General features: G+C 43.9%; 1 protein-coding gene across 1 annotated transcript in view; it reads left to right on the forward strand.

Annotated features, from left to right (window-relative positions):
* The first annotated feature begins 2586 nt into the window (after positions 1-2586).
* Positions 2587-22578, forward strand: part of RBM47 (RNA binding motif protein 47) — a 75940-nt gene continuing 55948 nt past the window's right edge. The window contains exon 1 of the mRNA XM_065737131.1: positions 2587-2746. The gene's annotated coding sequence lies outside the window, so the exon portion shown is untranslated. The remainder of the gene's footprint in view (positions 2747-22578) is intronic.

Genomic DNA, 22578 nt, shown 5'->3' on the forward strand with positions numbered 1-22578 from the left:
AAAAAAAAGGCATGAACTCACCTTCAGAAAGGGATCTGAATTCTCCCCAGCCTGCCTGGAAGGATGCCCCATAGTAGGATCGCTGGCACAGCTTGTACTACAAAGGGAAGTTTTTGTTTTCCAGCATTCTGGCTTAGGGCTACTCTTGGAATTTTTGGACAGAGATACATCAGTCAGAGCTGCACTTCTAGCAGTGTACCTTACGGAAGTTGTTTGCACTGCACTGGTGCAGCCACAGCTCTTGGTAATGGAGTTGCATTCTGGATGGTATATTCATATTTCTTTAAAGTTTCTGTATCATGTGTTGTATTTTAACAAAGAATCCAAGTTAAAAGAAACAATCTGCATGTGTTGGCAAAAAACACCCCTCTGCCTATAACTGCTGCTCCCCTGAGCAGAGCAAATGGAGCATGAGCTGTCCCTACATCAGATGGATTGTCTGGGCACACTTATCCAACAAGGACATTGTGGGAAGGCCTTGCTGTTGAACAACTGGATCAGGTTTTGAGGAAGATGCTAGAATATTTCAGAGATGATTCTACTACTGAGACAATTTGCTTTCCTGGACTTCTTTTCCTTAGAAAAATGTAACTGCATAAACGTTTACAGATAATATTGAGTTCTCATTTCAAGTACCTGATGGCAATTTCCCCCATGATTATTTGCACACTGGTACTGGTAAGTTCTGAAAGATTTTTTATTCTTGCCCCAATTGCTAACACTGGAACTGCATCCCTGTATCAGCTTTGAATGATGATAGTTGGGAGAGAACACACTGCTAACTTTAACTTTGCAATGTTTGGCTCCTTGGCTTTGTTATACCCACAGCGGTTTGACTCTTCAGTTCCTGTCCAAAGCAAAACTTTCCTAGGGAGTCAAGCATGGCTGGCTTAGGTAAAGCCAATGAGAGTCTTCTCATCTGAAAAAAATAAATAAAAATAAAAATGAACACGAATATACATTTCAAAAGACAAACTGCTTTCAAAAACTGTATGTTGTAGAATAGTAATAAAGCAGTATACCGTATACTCAACTCTGAGTATTTCTTTCAGAAAAGGATTGAGTTGATAATTATACAAATTATCAGGAATGGAGAAGAATGATTTTGTATCACTGCTTTTATCTCCAATATTATTTATTTAAAGATGTGACTTTCAGGACTGCTGACCTTTTGCTTGCTGGTGGCTTTGTCCGCTCTCCTGGATCACAGGACTGGTGAGGTGCTGGAACAGGATGCCCAGAGAAGCCGTGGATGCCCTGTCCCTGGAAGTGTTTAAGGCCAGATTGGATGGGCCCCTGGGCAACCTGGTCTAGTACACCTTCCAGTGGCTGGCAGCCCTGCCTGTGTCAGAGCTGGAGGGTTGGAACTTGATAATCCTTGAGGTCCCTCCAACTCAAGCCATTCTATGATTCTATGATTATGTCCCTCTGCCTGGTCATAAATCACAGAAGTTCACTTGGGGGGAAAGCAACAATAAGCTGAAGGAACATCCTCCATGGGTAAACAAAACAAAAATTTTAGATGACTGCTTAGGGGAAATGTTGATCTATTTGCATATATATGACTAAACATTTCCTGTATTAAGCTTTCTGGCATCAAGATTGCAGTCCCACTCCCTTGTTTCTATAGGCATTCAAGGCAGAGGGCAGAGGGATCACTTTAAGGAAGGCTCTGTTGTTTTTGTTACAAACTAGTTTCTCTTTTGTTCCTTCTCTAGGAATCGGGTGTAACCTCAGGCCAGAAAAGGGTAAAATGTGGCACTCCCACGAGCTCTGCAGTGGGCTGAGCAGATCCCAGCAGCGCGAGGGCTTTGCCCCCAGTTCTGCTGGATGTGGTGATGCTCTCCTGCCAGTGCATGTGGCTTCATTTTCCCTTCAAACCTCTGTCCTCCTGCTGGATGTGGATGGCCGAAGGGGAGGATTTTCCCTAGCCTGAAACTAGCTGTAAGAGGAAAAATAAAAATAAAATCAAAAATAAAAACTAGCACTGCTTTAGCCCTTAAAGATAAAAAAGAATCACTACCTCCCATAATATTTTCAGTAAAGCTGCTCTGGAAGTTCGCTTCCTTCCTTCCAGCTTTTGCATCTCTACAGGTTTCCCTCTATTTTTTCATCTGCCCTCCTGAAACAAGAGAAATGCGCTGGCCGGGTGCCAGCCAGGGCTCAGCGCGGGGTAACGTTTCACTTCAGATTTACGGGAAGGTGTTGGGAGTAAGAATCTGGTTTGGTGAGTTTGGGGCAGGGAGTAGCCAAGAGACAACCTTGCTACTGTGAGCGCTGGGAGAAGGGGAGGAGAGGGGGGGGACGACAAAAAATAAAACCGCCCCACTGCTGGAGGAGATCCCGATTTTTACTCCCCGGGGTCCGGGTGTGCGCTGAGCTCCTTAGAGGTGAAGAGGCGAGTCGCTGCCCATCCCCAGCCCCGTCCCAGTCCCAGCTCTGCTCCGCTCCGCGCAGGAATGTGCGGCTTAGCGCAGGGGCTTTGGATGAGCTACTGAGCGCGGGGCTCTCCCCACGTCTTACTTCTCAAAAAAGTCTTCTTACGAAAACAAAAAAAAAGAAAGTACAGGGAGCCAAGAGAGGAGGCTCGGCTCGGCTCGGCTCGGCTCGGCTGTTGTTGCGAGCGGCAGCGTTGCGAGGAGTTGCTCAACTCTCACTTAGCAGCGGGGCCGAAGGGACAATGCGCTAGGTCGCTGCCCCGCGGCTTCGCCTTCCCCGGATGGTGCCGGCGTCGGCGGGGCTCCAGGTAGGTGTCGCGTTTTGCTCTGTCGGGACGGCAGCGGAACGGGACAGAAGTTTGGTCAGAATGCACATTTGGAAACACGGGTGTTGATTGTTTATTTATGTATGTATATATATGTACTTATTTTTTTTGTGGGCTGGAGGCAAAGCGAAAGTATTGCTAAGGAGTTCCGGGGGTCCCTTCTTGAGCGTCACTGCGAGCAGGTGGCAGATGAAGGACAGCAGCAGGTACTAGAGGGCAAAGAGTGGGTCACCTGCGGGAGAGAAACTCTGAAACTAAGAGGGTCGTTCGTCCGTGTCAAAGCAAACCTGCAGCCCCGATGTCTTTGGAGAACCTCTGGGAAGGAGTGTTCGGTTGTTTTGGCTGTTCCTTGTTTCTGATACAAAAACACGGCAGTGTGTGCAGCACGCTCAGGGCTGGCAGGTGGGCTCCGGGAGGCTGCTGCCCGGCAGCCAGCTCCGTGCCGGTAGTGTAGTAATGGGATCTGTCCTGGGAAAAGTTTCTGATGTCCGTTTGCAATCTACAGATCGACCGGGGAGGGGGTCAGGCCCCTCCTTTGCTCTGAGTGTGTGTGCCTAGATGGGAAATGCCGGGGGCGAGTTGCAAGTAGCCGCTGTAATGTAAGTTGGTGTACGTTGTTTTGTTTCAGGGGGAAATCTGCACAGCTCGTTTCCTTTTAGGAATTTAAAACAAACCTTCACGCTGAGGCAGTCTGACTGCGATATCTTTCCAACGTTCTCAGCTCCAAAGGGCAGGACTGGGAGACGGGGCTGCAAGCCGCCCACCGGTGCCTCCGAGCCCCCGGGACGGTGCGGCCCGGCCCGCAGTCGCCGGGCTCCGGGCCCCGCAGTGCCGGGGAGGAGCAGCGCGGGGCGGGCGGCCGCTCCCGTCCCGGCGCCCCGATAAGGACGGCCCGCGTGTCCGGCCGGCCCGTGCCAGCGGGGCTGTCAGGCCAACAAGCTGTCTGGGAGATAAACGGAGAGACAAACACTCTCCTTGCGCGCTTGGCCTCCCCGTTCTCTTCCCGGCACAGCTTTTCCCCTCCGGTTTGTTTTAACCCGCCGGAGCCGAGGGCAGGTGCTGCTGCCCTGCATCTCCGCGGTGCTTTCTGTGGGGCTGCCGGGCACTGCGGTGTCCTGGGACACGGCACAACACAGTCCCGCTCTGGGGGTTGTTAGGGAAGCAGTTGGAGCTGACTGCCGGGTCAGTACAGTCGCTAATCGCGGCAGCCTGGGACGGGAAATCTTTGTTTGAAGTTTTAGAATGTGAAGGAATGCGCTGCCTCCAATAAAGCGGATTTAAAAATGTCGAGAGTCTTGGAATTAAAGTATTTAATGTAAGCAGCCTTTGGGGAGCGTTGCTTCAATGGGATCTTGCACTAGGATCTGCATTCAGGGACGGCCACTGTTTCAGGGTGTAGCTGGGCAAACTGTAAAAACAAAACCAACAAATAAAAAAAACCCAAACCACTTGGATATGATGCAGAACAGCCTTTGCTAGTAGCTGTTAAAAATATTTAATCACAGAAAACATATATGGCAATGCTTACTTCTGCCATCATAAATGTATTATTGGCTCTGACAGCCATTCAGACTGATTGTTATGGATTTAAATGTGTTCTGAAGTTGTGGGATTAGGCAACACCGTATTCAAAATGTATTAATGTGTAATTTTTTAAAGAGCAACTGGAGAAAATGGTCTGAGGGTTACTTCAAACTGGGTCTCCACTCATAATGGTCCAGCAGATACTGCAGTCCTATGGGGAAGCAGGAACTTACTATCAGCTTTTCATTCAGTCTGCTGTTCTTGACTCTGTGCACAAGTTTCCAAATCATCAGTGCTCTGATTTAGTGAGGAATTCATTATTGTGCTTTCTGTGAAGAAATAGTGATGGGTATCTGAGTTGCCATATCCTCTTTCTGCTGAAATTAACAGATATCAATGACTATGATGAAAGTAAAGATCAACTTTGCTTCATAGTGTGGAAATAAATCTGATGGTTTGACCATGGAGGGCCAATTCCCATGCCTGTATATCAGTGTATGTAGCTGTCCCCTTAGTCAGGAATTTAGACATCCAAATTGCCTATGACCTACACCCACAAGCTCTCTCAAGTCACTCAGAAATTTATTTCTTATGGGGATTTTTAGGTGTAATTTTCAAGGTTCTAAAGTAGATCCTGCAAACAGGATATTTTTTTGCACAACACTTTGGAAGAAGGAAGAACTCTGACCTTTATCTTTCCAGTGTGAGGCCTAAAATAATATTTCTCTTCTGTTGCATTTTTTTTTTCTCCAATAAAATGCTTCTGGGTACACCTAGCTCTTGCCAAGATCAGGAACATCTTCTCAGTAGCCTTGCAGACACAATGTAGGCTTTGTATAACTGTGGCTGTTGGGATTTTGGTGACACAGTAAACTCAACAGAGCAAAGCAACTTCTTAATAACTGCAAAGCTGACTACCTGATATTTGAGGGCATTTTTGTCCTTTCCAGTCTTTCATTTACCGTGATCACAAGCAAGCTTTCATTTGAAAAGAAGAGAGAGTTTTTTGTTATGTATTTTTGACGGCAAGGAGTATGTTTTACAAAACATACTTAGAGGCTGGGTGTTGTGTTTTACTGAGTTAGGTCAGAAAGCAGCGGCTAAATCAGCAGAGATGGGCACATTTGGCATGACATGGAAAAAACCTACAAATGCATGAGAAATCTCTGCCATGTGGTACAAAAGAATCATGAGACAACAGTAACTTTCAGCTGTTTCTAAAGCAGGCAAGGCTTTAACAGCCACCTCAAAATGGAATGCTCTCTGTCCTATTCATCAATACAAGGACTATCTGGAAATCCACTCTGCAGAAGCACCACCCCAAGTGATGTTGTTCAGGGTTCATATTGACATTTTGCCCCTGAGAAACAAGTGAATATGCTTGAATTTTACCCTGAAATAAACTGAAAACCTTTATTTTTGTTTGTTTGTTTTGGTCAGAGAAACCCATCCTGGTTCAGGGTGTAGGTTCAGCACCAGCAAGTTGAGTTCTCAGTAGAAATAAAGACATTATTAATTATTGCATGGTCATAGTCCTGGGGTTCCTGGCTGGGGTGTACCCAGATGCCACTGCATTAAATAGCTAGTAGGGCAAGGCGGGGCGGAGGACGAAGAATGGTAATCTGGGTTGGCAGGAGGAGGGGTGACTGCTGCCACTGGCTGCTGCTGTGATATTTCAGCAGCACTGGGGCAATGTATTTTAATTCTTAGAGAATGGAGAGCTGACAGAAACACGAAACTGAACTGTTTAATCAAGGCATAAGACTATGAAAATGACCCTTGTTATAGCATTTGGAAGATGGCTGCAGTTACGAAAGTCAGAGAAAAGGATGTTCCCATCATGAAAATAATGAGAGAGCAAGGGTTCAGAGAGGAGTTTTAACTATGAGAACAAGCAACATCTTGTCCAAGAAAGCAGAAAGCTTCAAGGGTGCACCTTGAATGCGAGGCCTTCTAAATAAAAATTGTGCCCTGCCTGGCATAAGTACAGTGATTGTCACTAAGGAAATGAGAGAGGAATCGAGGGTATCCCATAAGATATTGCATGCTTTATGCACATTGAGCAGGAAGCAATGGCTTTGAGCAGATAGCAGCAAAAGTGGGTGAGGGGTATCAGTTGGGTTGGTACTGATGGGAAAGCAAAGCAAAAGAAATCGAACTGTGAGGAGTATTTGCTGATAAACTTGGTAGAAAGAGGGCTGAAAGCAAAAGAGAAGTCATCAGGACTGATGGAGTGGAAATCACAGGAAGGCTGAATGATGAGAGTCTAATGGAGGGTGCTGAATAGGACCACTTGAAAGTTAGTGCAGAGAAAACTCAGCAGTAAAGAGCCTGGAGTCCGAGCAGTGCATGTCAAATGAACAGCCTCTTAATGAGCAGAAGAAAGGAATCAAGGCAGTAGGTGAGGCATATGGGGGTTAAGGTGGACCAGTGACATAAATCCACCACACTGTGAGGAAAGGAAAAAGATGGAGAATCAAAATCAAAGGAGGAAGGTGGAAGAACTGTGTGAGTGGGAGATGTCTGCATGGCAGGGAGGAAACAGTGAGAGATCTTCATAGAAATACTGTAAGAGGTTGGGGAAAAAGATCAAACCACTGGGTACAGTCTGGTCCCTGGTAGGGAAAATCTGAGAGGAGACGCTTGGTTAGGTTTGGAAAGTCTTGCTGTTGGAGCAACAAGGAGGGAAGGGACCTGAAGGGAAGGAAGCACAAAGAAGCTGTGGCTAACAGGCCTTTAAAGCTGGAGTGTGTGCTGTAGTACACACAGAAATAGCGGGTGTGAAGGCTGAGCAGGCAGTATGCAGGGCACAAATGTGGGTGCTTCCAAGGCAAGCAGGGAGGTGCCTGAGTGGGGAAAAATAGTACCAACAGCAGGGAGAGGACATAGAGGCAGACATGAGTTTGCATGTAGGGACCTGTTCCCAAGGTGGTTTTACAGTAGAAGAGCACATTCAGTTTACCTTAATAAAATATTCACGCTGTTATCATTACCTTAAGCCATGTCCACACTACTCTTGTGCTTTTGGCAGTAAAATTCCTGTTGGCTGTGGATACTCCAGTTCATGCTCTGGTATCCATATCCTTATGTGAGTGCTGCTCCTCACAGGCAGCATCGCATTTTCATTAGGATTCACATTAAAGATAGTGCTAACAAGGTGCCTGAAGCTCTCAAGATCGTCACAGCAGGTACATCTGTGAGAGGAGAGAGATTTCATGGGCAACTGTGTTCAGTCTGTTGGGACTGCAGTACAAACTGTCCTTCACTTTTTGGCCTTGTGAAGTGGGCAAGAGCAGGCCTGGCATGTTGGATGGATGGAAAGATGGAAGTGCCTCAGGTTGGATCAAGGTGATCTGCAACTTGTCTCTGCCCTGTGTTGTGTTTTAAATAGGCATTTATGGCATAACTAGATGGTGCTGACAAAGCTGTTTTCACTCCAAGGGCCTACAAGGCCCAGGAGCAAGATTGGTACAGAGCTCCCTCCAGGTAGAGAGGCTGACCTCACAGCTACTCCTGCAGTTCCATGGCTGGGAGCTCTGAATTCAGCACAAAGGCTGAGCAATTAGGCAGGGCTTGGGAAGGAGGAGAGCTGCAAGGCAGGGAGTGCTTTGCTGCAGGTCCCTATAAATGGCCTTAAGTTTCACTAGAAGAGGTTCAAGCTGGATATTAGGAAACATTTATTCTCAGAAAGAGTGGTGAGACATTGTAACAGGCTGCCCTGGGAGGTGGTGGAGTCACCATCCGAGAAGTGTTCAAGAAACACAGATGTGGCAATGAGGGACATAGTGGGCATGGTGGCAATGAGTTGACAGTTGGACTTGGTGATCTTAGAGGTCTTTTTCCAACTTCGATGATTCTATGAGATCAGGTCTCCTCTCAGGCAAACAGGCTTGCTGAGTGTGTAGGACGGTGAGTGAGACCTGCAAAGCACCTGTGTTCTGCAAGCAAGAGACAACTAAGTGACTTCTATAAGAGCAAATTTTATCAAACAATCATAAATAACAAAGCTTCTAGGTGCTCCTTTCACAGCTGAATTACTGAGTGTCATCTTACCTGCATGAATCCCAGGTCAGGCTGGGTGTGTGCAGAATGACTGGTCCCAGACACCACAGGGATGGCCGGGCTGTCTGGTATGTGAAGGTATGGCTCACTCTGGTGTTCATAAGTCCTTCTTTGAGATGTCTTTCCAAGTTCAGGATGTTTTTTTCCCTTGAGAGTTTTTTTTTCCTGCAGGTATCTCTCTTCAAAGTCACACTCTCAGTATGCAGCAAGACAGACTGATAGCCAACATTAGTTTTTACTGTCTGCTAACTGTATGATTCTAAGTAACAAAATTCCTGTGGAAATTCCCAGCCATCCGCACAGACACCTGCCTAGGGAAAGTTTATTGGTCCCTGACCGGACGATGTATGGGGCACGGTACAAAGCCTACAGCTCTCCTGGATGCAGAATTAACTGCCAGAAACCCTTAGTGCAGTTAGGTATTGCTAAACTGAGGCACCACTGGCCTTGGCAGTTGACATTCTCATCACAATGATAAAAGTGCAGGGAAGGAGCTGTTTTGCTTGTGGAACAGTTCCAGGGTGTTGTGGGTTTTTTTTGTTTTTTTGTTTTTTTCCTGGTGGCCTTTCTTATACACTCTTATCAGTGATCACTGACTTCAGTGAACTCGAAGTACTCTCATTACGTCTGTATGTGAAGAGGACAAGGTTTTGGTAAATTTAGCTCTGCAGCTGTTTGGGGAATACCTTGTTTCTTTTAACCATATGTAGACTTCTCTGTATATGCACAACTGTCAATGCAAATGAGTTTCAGTTTTGTATCTTTAGTTCCCAAAGCACTGCCCTTCAGCTGTCAGTGTTTGGTTGCCAAATGTTTGGTTTGATCTTGAGGGATCCTTTTCCACCTCTATGCCATAATTTCCCAACAATAGGTAGGAAATATGTATGTTTTTCTTTCTCTTCATGAAACACTAGAAATGTGTTCTAGAGGAGTGCTATAGGAGGCAGGCTGTTAAAGAACATAGTGCTTATATGTGAGAGATGATAGCAATGCACTTGCCTCTAACATGAAGCATCTTTTCTTCTGAATTTTCCAGTAGACTCAACACCATTCTGTTGTGATTTTTTTAATGTGTTTTTCAAAAATATTTGAATTTCCAGAGAAAATGAAAGCAAAACTGTTGATTGTGTTGATGAGCAGAGTAATAAATGTAGTTTTATGAAAAATCCCATGTATCCAGGGACCTTCTGTAAAATCCTAGAAGTTTAGGCTTGTAATAAAACTTCTTGCTGGTAACAGTGAATATCAGGCAAAGGTCAGAGCTCACCATGAATACTGTGAGTTCTCAAGGCACAGACTGCAGAGGGAAACCAGTGTGCTGTAAACTGGGATGTAAGTTTGCATATCTTTGGACACACCTTCATATTTTTAATATGCAGGCAACTGTATGTTCCTTGGTCTTGCTCTCTAATCAGGAAGGATCCTGCTATAGTTCGAAGTTGTAATCATGCTGCCATGGCACGGGCACAAGACTATCTGCCCCCATGTGCAGTCATGCCCTAGCAAAATACCCACAAATGGGTCAGACAAACCCTTTCCAGAGCTACGGCGAGTGCAAAGAGGATCAGATAAGCTTGGTAGTCATTGTGCAACTTTCTTTCTGAGCTCTGGATTCAAAACAAAACTCAGCCAAAATCACAGGGCTGAAACTCTCTGGTGGACTCCACACACAGCATGCAATATGGCAGCCAGAATGCAGCCCATACTGCTGATTCACTGCTTCTCTGCCCTTCCTTGCCCACCTTTGCTTTCTGGCACGAGAGTTTCTGTGGCCACCGTGTTCTTGTGTCTCTCTGCCTGTGTATGTCGGTGATCTTGGGTCCGTGAGTGTGGCTCCCTGGTCCTGGAGAAGGATGGGTGTTTGCAGTGATTCAGAGCCTAGGGTTGCTCAGACGTGCTCCATGGAGTGCATGGCATACCTACACTAGGACAGTGTATTGCTGGACACAGAGCTGGTACAAAGGAAAAGCAGAAGGGGTAGACCTCCTTCCCACCAAGTCTGGGAATGCTGAGTGGCGTGGAAGGTGAAGGAACAAGGAATCAGGCTATTATTTTCAATTTCTTTCTATACTGATCGTATCAGGGTTCCATATGCAATGCCAAAATTCAGAGGCATGATACCTCCAACCAGAGTAGCTCCGACCACAGACTTCACGTCTCCTAAAATAAATGCTACAACATAAGCTGTGCAAGAAGAGCAGTGTTTCACTGCTGCTTCTATAGATCCAAACCATTCCTATTGCATTTCCTCTTCATCTAATCTTATTTGTTCTGTGTTGCAATCCTCGCTGTGCTTCCCTATTTCCAAATCAAAGCACAAACTTTCTGCAAAAAATCTGAACCCTGCCTCCATTTTGAAACGTGGCCTGTTTTAAACAAAAGGCATCAGTTTGTTAATTCATTGTTAATCCTTACCTGGAAAGCAGCTGGTGCCAAAGCAGTTGCATTCTCAAAGCTCTTGTGAATGTCAATCACAGTTGAAAAGTTTTCCTCTGAACTCACGCACACTATTGTTTGTATATGCGCAACAGGGTGTTGACTGAGCCAGACAAGAAGAAAATGAAAAGCATACAAATGACAGGTTCTGCAGGAAGGACACCAGCACAAGGCTTAGGAAACCCAGCTTCTCAACCCTACCTTTCTAGGGTGATTAGACCCTCTATGAAAAAAATGGCATTTAAGCAGAATATAAGTCTTCGAATATCACAGTTTCCACGTACTCAGTGAAGATTTCAACTGTTCACATCCAGCTCCAAGAATATATTGCTCACACTGCTGTCTGAGAAGACTTTAATTGCCACAGCAGTAAGGGCCTGCTAGGTGCTCTGCAGTTTGACAGCTGTATTTAGGGCACCTAAAAGTAAAGGAAGCAAAGATGCTGGTGCTCTGAGGGTCAGGCTGGAAGAGCAAAGGAAGGGAAGAAGGAGAAGAGGCGTGGTGGTGGGAGACTGTCTGGAAAAGCTGACAGGTAGCCAGAAGAGTGATAGGAAGATATTATTTGATGAGAAAACTCAAATGGATGGGACTGAGAGTTACTGGATGGGCAGGGAGACAGCAAGTACGGACGGGATCAGAGTCCTGGACCTGCACCAGTCTGATGTCTGTGTGTGGCAACATCTCACATGCAGCCCCACCATGTGACACATATCATTGGGATGACACATTTGGTTGTGGATGTTTTTTTTTTTTTTTTTTTTTGTACCTGTTTGAAACAACAAAAATACACCAGTGTAAGAACCTTGGAAGCAATGCACAGATCCGCCACAAATAATCGAGCAATAGAGTGTAATTCAGATCATGTCAGATTTATAGACTTTATAATACTAATTTTCCTTCTGAGGTATATTGTTATGGTATGATCTATTTCCTTTGAAACATTCAGTGCTGGTTTTTGTTTGCTTGTTTGTTTGTTTTGCAAGGCTCTTGCCTTTTAACATGTATGAGGAGAAGGGTACTCAATGAGTAATTTACTTTAGGTTTCTTTCCTGCTGTTCAGTGTGTTAATGGTTCATTCTCTTTCATTGCTTTTGTCTGAAAAGAGTATTATTTCTTCTTGGCTTTTTATATGGGGTTCATCTCTTTAGCATTTAATTACTTCACAAACAGTAATGAGCTAATCTGCAAAATAACCACTTGATACTGAGTTACTAAAAAACAACAGAGACACAGAACGTAGATCGAGAAGTTTACCTTTGTGTTGAGTGCAAAATTTAGGATGCCAGAGACAGGCACAGGAGAAGTTTTTATTACTTAAATATTTTCTATATTGGGAAATGTATTTTTGGACTAGTTACAGATTAATGTCAAGTTTAACAGGCTATTTTGGGTGAACAACAATAAACATATTCCAGTATATTAAGTGCTATATTGATATGTTGAAGTGCTATTTCCACTTTTCCCAAATAAGATCTAGAATGACATTTCATTTAAAAATCTGATTAAATGTAGCAATAAGAAGCAGGTAGATAATCCAGAAATTAAATGTTTGATTTGCGGCAAAACAGATTTCCTCTTTTTGTGCGTGTGTGCATTGCAGCTAGCTGCATGAGTCAGTCACACTGCTCGCCTTATGACTTTCCAGAAAACTGACTTTTGTTTAAGATTTCCATTTCTGAAGTGCATTTCCTAGTGAGACCACTTATAGTTCTCATCCTCCCCGCATCTGTAAGAAAATTGCACATCAGAAAATGTTCCCACACCAAAATGAGGAACAAGCTGTCAGTGGCCATATGCACAAAGCTTGGTTAAAATGACTTGGCCAGTGACAGACAGGAACTGGGTGCAAAGTGAGGACAGAAAGCAGTTATCTAGAGCCAGCTCATCTGCCTCAGCTACATGTTCCTTTCTCACAGTTCACCCCCTGCAGTGTGTCTGGGATGGTGGGGATGGTGGCCACTTGAGCAGGGCCACGAATAGAGGAGGGTGGCATCTGGTTTGCAGCACCCAGCTTTCAAATATTGGGTGCTCCTTCCAACATCTGGTAGGAAGAGCATGTGTGAGGTGCATGTCTAGGGACAAGAGGTAAGGGAACACCAGCCCCAGGCTACTGCATAGTCTGGAGGAGAAACCACAAGAGGTTTCTTCAGTATCACTGCTTTAGGGCTGGAAAGGGGGAATCCAGGCTCTGGTATCATTAGGTCATTGTGGACCAGAGAGCTGCTGAGTTTGACCCAGCAAGGGCCAAGTAGTGTTTTCCACTGACACTGCTGTGGCTGAAAAACAGCCTGTGGAAAAGATAAATGTGTCTGGTGTCCTTAGCAGGGTAAAATAAGGAGGACAAAGGAGACTGAGACGGAAGAGGCTACAGAAGACAAACTGTGGAGCAGGTGTGGTGCCCTGAGTATTACCTTTGTGGGCCCCCAGGCATGAGATATTTCCTTCCAGAGAGAACATAGCCAGCACAACTCTAACCACCACGTTACGCCTCTGCTAGAGGTCTGTTTAGTGGAAGTGGTTTGCAAAAGCTGGAATTGGATGTATAAATCCACTCTGTGTGGCTGAGGTTTGTAGATCTCCTTTTCTTTATTGTAGATCACAATTGCCTGTAGTTGTTTTCAGGTGAGGAACAGAATGTTGTAAGCATAACCATTGCTCTTATTTTATACAATACATCGTGGATGAGACTAGACTGGGGCAGGAAAACCTAAAATAATCAAACTCCCTATACTGCCCTCACTGACTGAGTGCTTTGGCAGATGCGCCCAAAGACTGCACTGTTCATATTGCCCCTACCATGCATGATTTGTGCATTTGTTTGGCAAAGCAAGATGGGTGGCAAAGGGCTTTTCAACTCCTCCTGCTGACTGATTAAGGGGTCAGCAGGAGAGCAATAGGCTGTGGCTGTGGGTGCAGAGGTGCCCATTGCAATTCTAACCCTGGGCTTTGGCAGGGTTTGTGTTCTGCCTTTGGACAGGTGAGAGCTTCCCCTTCTCTAGAGTTGTCCTCAGACCTTGCATAAGAAAAGCCTCGCTGACCTGAAGGGCACATGATCTAAGCTTCTCTATTGATGTTAAATGTCCCAGTGCAAACTAGCAGAAGTTCCTTCTTTCAATATATTCTTCTAAAGCAGAAGTGGACAAATGAAAGATATCTGTTGCACTGGTTATCACAGACTCCCCAGGAAAAGGTGGCCTTTGTTCAACCAGCATGAAATTTGGAGTCAGAAAAGAGGCCTCTCCAGTAAGTGTTGAGGATGAGGGTGAAACCTACTGCTCCTGAGTGGGCTGCAGTGCAGCAAATCACACATTTGTTGAGTAAGCCCAGGTTGTGAACGTGCTTATGACAACTAGTGGATGGATGATTCACAGGCAGAGAGAAAAGGACATAAAAAAAAAAAAAAAAAGAGAGAGAGAGAGAGAGAGAAAGAGAGAAGGAAGAGTTTGCTCCCTTCTAATAGGCGACATGGTGTTTAAACTTTCCCAGCCAGGTGTGGCAGCAGCATGTCCCCTTTCACACACCTGTGCACACACCCATGGGCACTTTCTCTGTTTTTCTGCAAGGTCACCAGCTTTGAGGGCCACAGTGCATTGTGACAGCTTTATAACACACAATGACAGCTTTTCAAAAAGTGCTGGCCTGATGTTATAATTTTATATTTACCTATTCTTCTGCTCACTTAATGAAGCATTTGTAAACAAGGCAAGACTGCTACTTTTCATATTCAAATCTTTGGTCCGGCCTGCTGTGAAACCTTTTGGGTATCCAGTTGTATTTGCCAGACCACGTTTAACTTCTTCTCCTTCCTCTTTTACTTTCCTACTTCCCCATACCAACAGAACCCACCTTACCAGGAAGGAAAATTTCTTTGTGCATCCATAGTTGCATTGCCCAAATTATCTACCTTCGGGAGAATTATTTCACATAGAGGTAGAGGTTCTGGGCAAACTCTGCTGGCCAGATTTTGCATGTATTTTTTGAATGGTACATCACAGAGAGAAACAGCTTGAATTTTATGTGAGCAACTCCAATTTGCAAGAGTGGTTGTCCTATAGCAGCTCGCAGCCTCAGCTGTACCATGGTGGCAAGGATCGTGTCTGAGCCAGCAGTGCCTGGTTATTTGGAATTTGTTAAAATCAGCATGTGTTTTCCTGTCTTTCCAGGTTGATTTGGCATCAGCACCCTTGGAGATAACCCACATTATTAGGGTTGTATTTGGACAAGTTTGTTCCCTTTGTATTTTTTTTCTGTCTGGGCTTTGATTTAATATCCCTTCTCTCTCCCTGCTTTGGTTGCTTTGTGTCTTAGTGCTTAGAGATTTCCTGCCAGTATACTGTGAGTTTTTAATGAAGAATTTCAGCAACGCCTGGCGTTTACAAGTAAAAACCCTCTTCAGATTTTGACAGAAGGAGTTATATGAAATTAATTCTAATCTCTTTATCCTTGTCACACCACTCTGCTATGCAGTAATACACCAAAGAATTTCCAGAAAGCAAAGGCTGGCAACTTGCAATACTTACCTACTTGGCTGAAAGAAATGAAGGAACGGGAAAGGTGAATTCAATCTGCTGCTTTCCTGTAGATGCGTTAGCTGGGGGACAAGAGAGGAGAAAAGTTGAAAAAATAAGTACTTTCTCAGTTGTTTTCTAATAATAATAATTATAATTATAAAAAGAACCTTGAGGCCAAGCAAGCCATTTCCCTCAGAAGCTGAGATCATGTTTTGAAAGTTAAAAAATGGGGCATTTTTGTTGCCTTTATCATGGTGGCTATCAATGGTACATTGTTAAACTAGAGTGGCAAAGCTGCAAAACAAATAACAGTATGTCCTTGAGTGCACCAGATATGTGCCTGACAGGTTTTCATTTTTTCACCCTGTTGCATAATGCTGGCTTACACAGACGACACGTAGCATATGAAAATTTCTGGGTAGGGCTTGATCCTCCTTCCATTCAAGTCAAGGGCAATATTCTTCCAGTTCTCAAAAGATGCAAGGTCAGAGAGTGTGCTGCAGCCTACTTCACCCAGTTTGAAGCCAGGCAGCTGAGCTAGAGAAGAGGTCGGCTGTCTCCCACTCCAAGACCAGTCCCACAAGAGCTTGTGCAAGGGTTTCTCTTTTGAAATCTGATGGCAACTAGTAGCTTTTACCACTTGCCTGCTGTGTTCTTAGACTTTTTTTCCTTAAAAGAGTAAAAAAAAAAGAATAAAAATCCCAGCCACTGCTTCATCCTGAGATGCATACACACAGAAACCAATATACTGATATTTTTACACTTTATGTTTGTCAGTCTTAGTCAAGCACTGTATGTAGGTGTTGCGTGATTTAAAAAAAGAAGATGAAATGTGGGTGGGACTGAAAGTGCTGTTGCTATTATTCATCTATTTATGCCATCATACATGTGTGATCAGACAGTGATCTTGTGTAGCAGCCTAGAAACCTACATACTGTTTGAATCATCCTTCTGTAAGAGGGCCAGGAGATGTGTTATTTAATCCTTCTAGATCAGCAGGACCGGTATATACCAAATCGGTATTTCTTACCTGCAGCCAGCATCAACCCACATGTGTGATGAAACATCAGCACGGAAATCCATAACTGTACTTTTTTTCCCTTACAATATGCAAGATCATCAGAATTCCAATGGGGGGGGGGGGGGGGGTGAACTGTGTAAAGAGAGCTACCAAAAAGTGAAGTTCTTGAACAAATAAAACTATCTGTTTGGATTAGCTTAGTGAAACAATCTGATCTGCATACAAATACAAATTCTAAGGAAAATTTCAGTTTGGAGCACATAATGTGGAAATTGTAGGAAACAACTGAAAATCAAGACAGAAAAAAGAAAGAATAATCCAGAAAAACAAACAAACAAACAAGCAGAAACCCTGAAATTGATTTTATTTTCTGAAGAAAAGCAAGGAAAAAGATTATTTGATTCTTTGCTGTACTTTTTTCCAATGGCAATTTGTGATAGAAAAAAAAAAATAGAAAAAAGAGAGAGAAAAAGGCTGCTTTCCCAAAGAAGTAAAGAAAGTAAAGACGTGGCATTTGATGGCCAAGACATCAAATTTGCACATGGGAGTTCAATCTTGAATGCTCTTTATGCTCTGTGGTAGTGTACCTGTGATATACATAGACCATCTAAAAATGTTAGATACTGATCTGTTATCACGACTTGCAGGCTCAACCACATTCCTGTTCCCACTGAGAGCAGTTCTTCTAGCTGCAGGCAGTACAAACTTGTTGCAGTACTAATTATTTGATCATCTTCCTCAATATTTCCAGATGTAAAAGATTTCTTTATTTTGGTTGCTGAAGAAGGAGTTCAGTTTTCTCTCTCTGTTAGTCATCTCTGATAGTAAATTAAACGTGCCCAGAATTGCACTCTGGCACAGACTCTCTCCACCACCAGAGAAGGATGCTGCCTCTCCCGCCAAAACCAAATGGCTGCACCCAAACTGCATGCGAGGAGCAATCCAGAGCTCATGCCAACCCAAACCAATGCCTGGGAGAGTGGCACTCACTCTCAGTTTGAGCAAATGATATTTACATGACGTGGGCCAAAAGTGTGCCAGGGACCTTATGAACCATTAATTGGAGCAATTGGTTTTCAGCACCTGGAGATGCTCACTGATGCTATTTAATTCACTTCTCTGAAGGTTGTACATCTTTGCCTTCCTTATTGGCATTTATCAGCAGAATGCTCTTCTTTCAAAGGCTCCAAGATCAGGTGTATACTTATTATGTCCCCAGGCAAAGTATTTTCATTCATATAAAAGCATAATTAGTGCTACCAGGATTATCAAACACAATAGAATAAGGATTGTACAGGAGAATGGGATGGATGATCAAGATAAAACCCTACCATCTGTGGGATCTCTGCCCAGGAAGCAGCAGTGAAGGAGGGCAAAATGATAGGTAGCCACAGATGCTGATGTTGAGGGCTGCTGTCAAAATGTATCGTCTCACTGGGACTAAAGTCATGAATTTCTAAGCAAGAATAAAAAAAGAGTGCATTTTCAGAAGGGAAGGAGGAGTATGGAGGCACTAATTTCCTGTTTTGTTGTCTTCTAGTAAGGAAGACAACAATATACTGTGGGTCTAAATTCCATATTGCTTTCATCTACCCCTACTGGGGAATGCAATTGCAAGCAGTTCATTATGAGCAGAAGAAAACAATAGAGTTCTGATTCCCATGGAAACACAAAACAAGCCAATTCCTTATAACTGAGTTCCCCTGGAAGGACAGGGTAGGAAGTTGCTGAAGGTCACTGACTCCATGGCTGGTCAGCATGACATTAATGAGACTCAGCCACTTGATCGGTTTACTAATGAAAAATGAGGAAAATTGGGTGTCATGATGTCCTTATCAAGATTTTGGTGCTATTTGTATATAACTACACCGAAAATGTCTACATAGTAAACCTATAGAATAGTATAAGGTATGTACATTTCCTTCACATGAAGAATGCTGGAGTTCAAATCCTTTCAATTTAAAGCTGTTTTTTCAAAATAGCAGCTTCTGTATGTGGAACAAAGTATTCCAGTGCTACATGGCAATATTAAATACAAGGAAGACACTTTTTTTTCTATGAAGTATGCCTGCCGATTTAACTACTATTTGAGACTTTTGTTTCACAGATTAATTTCTATTATCCACAAGTTTTCCCCGCACGTACTAGGGTGGCATTTTTAAGAACTAACAGCAACAACTTTGTTTCTCAGTTATGTCTAGTTTAACTAACATCTAATCCTCTTAGCTTTTATACCTTCACAAACAGGGATTTATTTGGCTCAAAACTTTTAATTAGCCCAATCACATGGAGCAGGCATTTAACAACCCCAAGGCAAACCTGCTTCAGACATCAGAGGTGTCTCTCAATCAGATTCTGAGAGCTATTTCTGGGAGACCTTTTTTGCAGAACTTGAATAACAGGGTGGGTGAGTGGTTGGCACCCAGTTTTTCTGCATAAGTGGGCAGCATTCTTTCATGGTAGCTTGCTGGCTTCCAACATTGCTCTGTTATCCTTTACTAACTTCCTATCTCCGCTCTCCGTCCAAAGCAGCCTCTCAGTTTGTGCTCACAAAGTCCGTCCAGCTCTTGAGAAAGCCAAAAACCTTCCCGTGGATTTTGCAGAATCATAGAATATTTTAAGTTGGAAGGCACTCTCAAGGATCATTGAGTCCAACTCTTGGATCCACACAGAACCACCCAAAATTCAGACTATGTCTGAGGGCACTGTCCAAACACTTCTTTAACTCTGGCAACTTGGGACTGTGACCACTGCCCTAGGGAGCCTGTTCCATGCCCCCTAGTGAAGAATCTTTTCCTAGTACCAACCTGACCCTCCCCTGGCACAGCACCATGCCATTCCCTCAGGTCCTGTCACTGTCACCAGAGAACAGAGCTCAGCACTGTCCCTCCACTCCCCTCATGAGAAGCTGTGGTCTGCCATGAGGCTTCCCCTCAACCTCCTCTGCTCTGAGCTGAGCAAACCAAGGGACCTCAGCTACTCCTCTTGCCCTCCAGATCCTTCACCATCTTTGTTGACCTTCTGTGGGTGCTCTCTAACACGTTTTTGTCCCTCTTATGTTGTGGTACTCAAACCTGCACACAGTTCTTGAGATGAAGCTGAACAACACAGAACAGAACAGGATAATGCCTACCCTTGCCTGAGTGGCAGTACTGAGAATAATGGACCCAGGGTACAGCCCTTTTGGCTGCCAGGGCACACTGCTGACTCATGTTCAACTTATCATCAACCAGAATCCACAGATCTCTTTCTGTAGAGCTGTTCTCTAGCCACTCATACTCTAGACAGTGTTTGGCACGACTGTTGAAGAACCAATGGGGTGGGCAAATATAAATGAAGTAGCAGGCTGAGCAAAGAGATCAAGGATTGAATCAACTGGGCTTTTGATCTCAGTGATGTGAATTACTTGGGCAGCATGGAGGTCATATCGAGGAACTATGTGGTCACAGCTGCAGACAGGAAAAGCTGGGATGGAATGCTGGTGACTGTGGCACCCATGCTCCTGATGTGCATAAAATCCAGGGGGGAAAGGAGTGGCTAATACAAAGTGGAAGAATGGACACAGATAAAAAATGAACGAGCGGGTGCTTGCATAATATGCAAAACATGTAATTATTAACTTGAGACAGAAATAAACACTAGGAGGGATGGTTAAATCCAGCTTGATATGATAGAGTTGTGGAGCTACACAGGGTGCTATAACTGCCCCACTGGTGGTACTTTAGAAAAAATGAGTGTGGTAGTCTGAAACTAGAGAGAAAGACTATAAGTGATGGTTAGCAGACCAGCCTTGTACTATTCCAGGAGTAAAACCTTCTCTGCTGTGTCTGTCACTGCCAAGTTTTCAAAATGCTAGTGCCTGTAGGAGTGATGTTGAGCAAGTCACTCCCATTAAGGGCGTTGCCATGCAGTTATTTTTGGTTTCTGTTTTAATCTCAAACTCATTTTGGAACAACCCAAAAAACTGCCCCATGGCAGAAATCTATAAATTAGAAATAATCTCAGTTCCAGTCATTTAACTTTCTTTAAAATTTCAAGGAGGTGAGCCTTCGGCATCTGCCACTTGTTCTAGCTAGATCTAAACTAATTTTTAAAACGAATCATTATGATGAATGGATTCAAAACCAATAAAAAATATGTTGCCTGAACAAGACCTGCATGATCAGGCAGAATTTCCATTACAAATCACTTACTGAGCAAAGAAAAGTACAACCATGGAGTATTAAAAGTTGCTCCTCAGCATGCCAGCTTTTAGGAAAAAAAAAAAGTCTGATCTCATCCTGAGGTTTAAGCTGTCAGAGGGCAATTGAAAAGCTCAGAGGGTCAAGTCAGTTGGGTCATTTATCTCAGTAGCATCAATTGCAGACATTTCCAGACCATGATAAGTGTATGAATGCTCACAGTATTGGTCGCTTTCATATTGCATTATTTCATATCATCATTAAAAAATTCCACTTTCTGGCTGACTCTTGCAGCTAACTGGAAGTAAAATATGAGCAAAATGAAGGTCTGGAAGAATGATGTGATGGAAGAGAGACATGATGTTGTGCAGTGAAATAGAAATCTAATGAGTGCATCTAAATGATAGAGGAATCTTAGATTTAATAGCCCAGGTTTAGTACTGCAGTTAAAGCAAAATCTCTGTGATTTTCCAGAGTACCAAGACAAGAGAAATTGTGGGAATTCAGTAGTCACAGTGAAACGAGTGAAATTATCTTTGGAAACATTATCAAGTAGATGGGCTATCTGGGACCCATCCAACAAAGCTGCAAATCCCATATTCAGAAAGAAGATAATATGCAATATTCATCAAAAATGGATCGAAACTGACACTGGATCAAGGCAAAACTCCCTGTTTTTTCAAACGTTGATTCAATTTTCGGAAAATACATGCTTTAATTTAGCAATCTGAGCTCCCCAGATGAGCACTCCAGGGGGCAAGACTGACTGTGGAAGTGGCTTTGAAGGTCACAGCTTGTTTTTGGGGGTTAGACGTCTGCTTCAGGCTCACTGAGGTGCAGGTGGCTGGAACACTGACTACCAAAACAAGAGGTTGGATTTCTACAGATTAAATATTTGGGACACACCAGGCTTTTTGTGACTGTTATGTTTAAGAAGTTCAGTGTCCAACCAATAAATGTGGGCTGAAGTGTTGTGCTGAGGATATGTAATGAGCCTGGGCAAAAAGAACATTTTGCTGAATTCCCTAATCCCTTAGAAACAAGCAGCCAAAACATATGTGTGAATGCTCAGCTTCTGACTGATAGGCTCATGCTCATCAGCCTGGAAAAGAGACCACCAGGGGGGTGAATTGGCTCAGGTCTGTAAAATCCTGAGTGGTGTGCAGAGGATGTGGGGGGGGGGGGATTGTTGCTCACTGTCTCTTCCAAAGCAAGAAGCAGCAGCTGCTCTCAAAATGAATAGAGATATTTCATCATACAGCACAAACTAGATTTGTGAAACTCCTTGCCAAAGGGTGTGATAATTGCAAAAGGTTTTGCACGCACTCAAGGGAAGACTGGGCAAGTACATGAAAGAAATATCCATCACTGGGCAAACGATATCAGTCTCAAGGAGTGCCTAAGCTGAAAATGGTTAAATCTGAAAGAGGGCTTGAAGAAAAGACCAGACATGCTTGTCCTGTTCTTACTCATCACCAGGTTTAGGCTTAAAGTAAACTTAGGTCTAAAGTTTAGGTCACTGCTGCATATTACTGAGCTACCCTGGCCAGATTAATAAGTTATGCAGAACCACAACATTTGGAAAAAATAAAAAATAAATAAACACTTTATGTTTAGGTGGTGAACAAGTTTTGTGCTAGTATTCTGCATGAGCACAGGTGAATTTGAAGCATTCTGCCTTCCCATCTGCTCCTGAGTTGGACAGGGGAATGGTGCTGGGAGAGATGTTCCCATAGTACTTGTGGGGAGAGAGGTCACTCCCACTACCATACCATAGCTACAGGTGCTGGATGCAGAGTAAAAGAGCAGGACCCAGGAGCAGGAGGAGTGTTGCATAAAGGCGTGTTGGCTGGGAGTCAAGCAAAATTCAAGCTAAGCTGCCTGATGCCGTGCTACCCAGATGTGTGGTAGTGCTCACAGTTACTTACTGAGTAACTGCTCACAGTTAGGAAGGCTTTATAATGCTTAAAATTAGCCTGACATATTTGTTGTAGCCAGGAGTACCTTTTCCTCTGTGTCCCCTGCTCACTTTTGCACCTCTTTCTGAGGACAGGGAGATTCGAAATTGAGCTCTGTGCT

Source organism: Cyrtonyx montezumae, unplaced genomic scaffold (assembly GCF_038088225.1).
Source record: "Cyrtonyx montezumae isolate F1298 unplaced genomic scaffold, pur_monq_1.0 scaffold_2, whole genome shotgun sequence".
In the NCBI taxonomy this organism is placed as follows: Eukaryota; Metazoa; Chordata; class Aves; order Galliformes; family Odontophoridae; genus Cyrtonyx; species Cyrtonyx montezumae.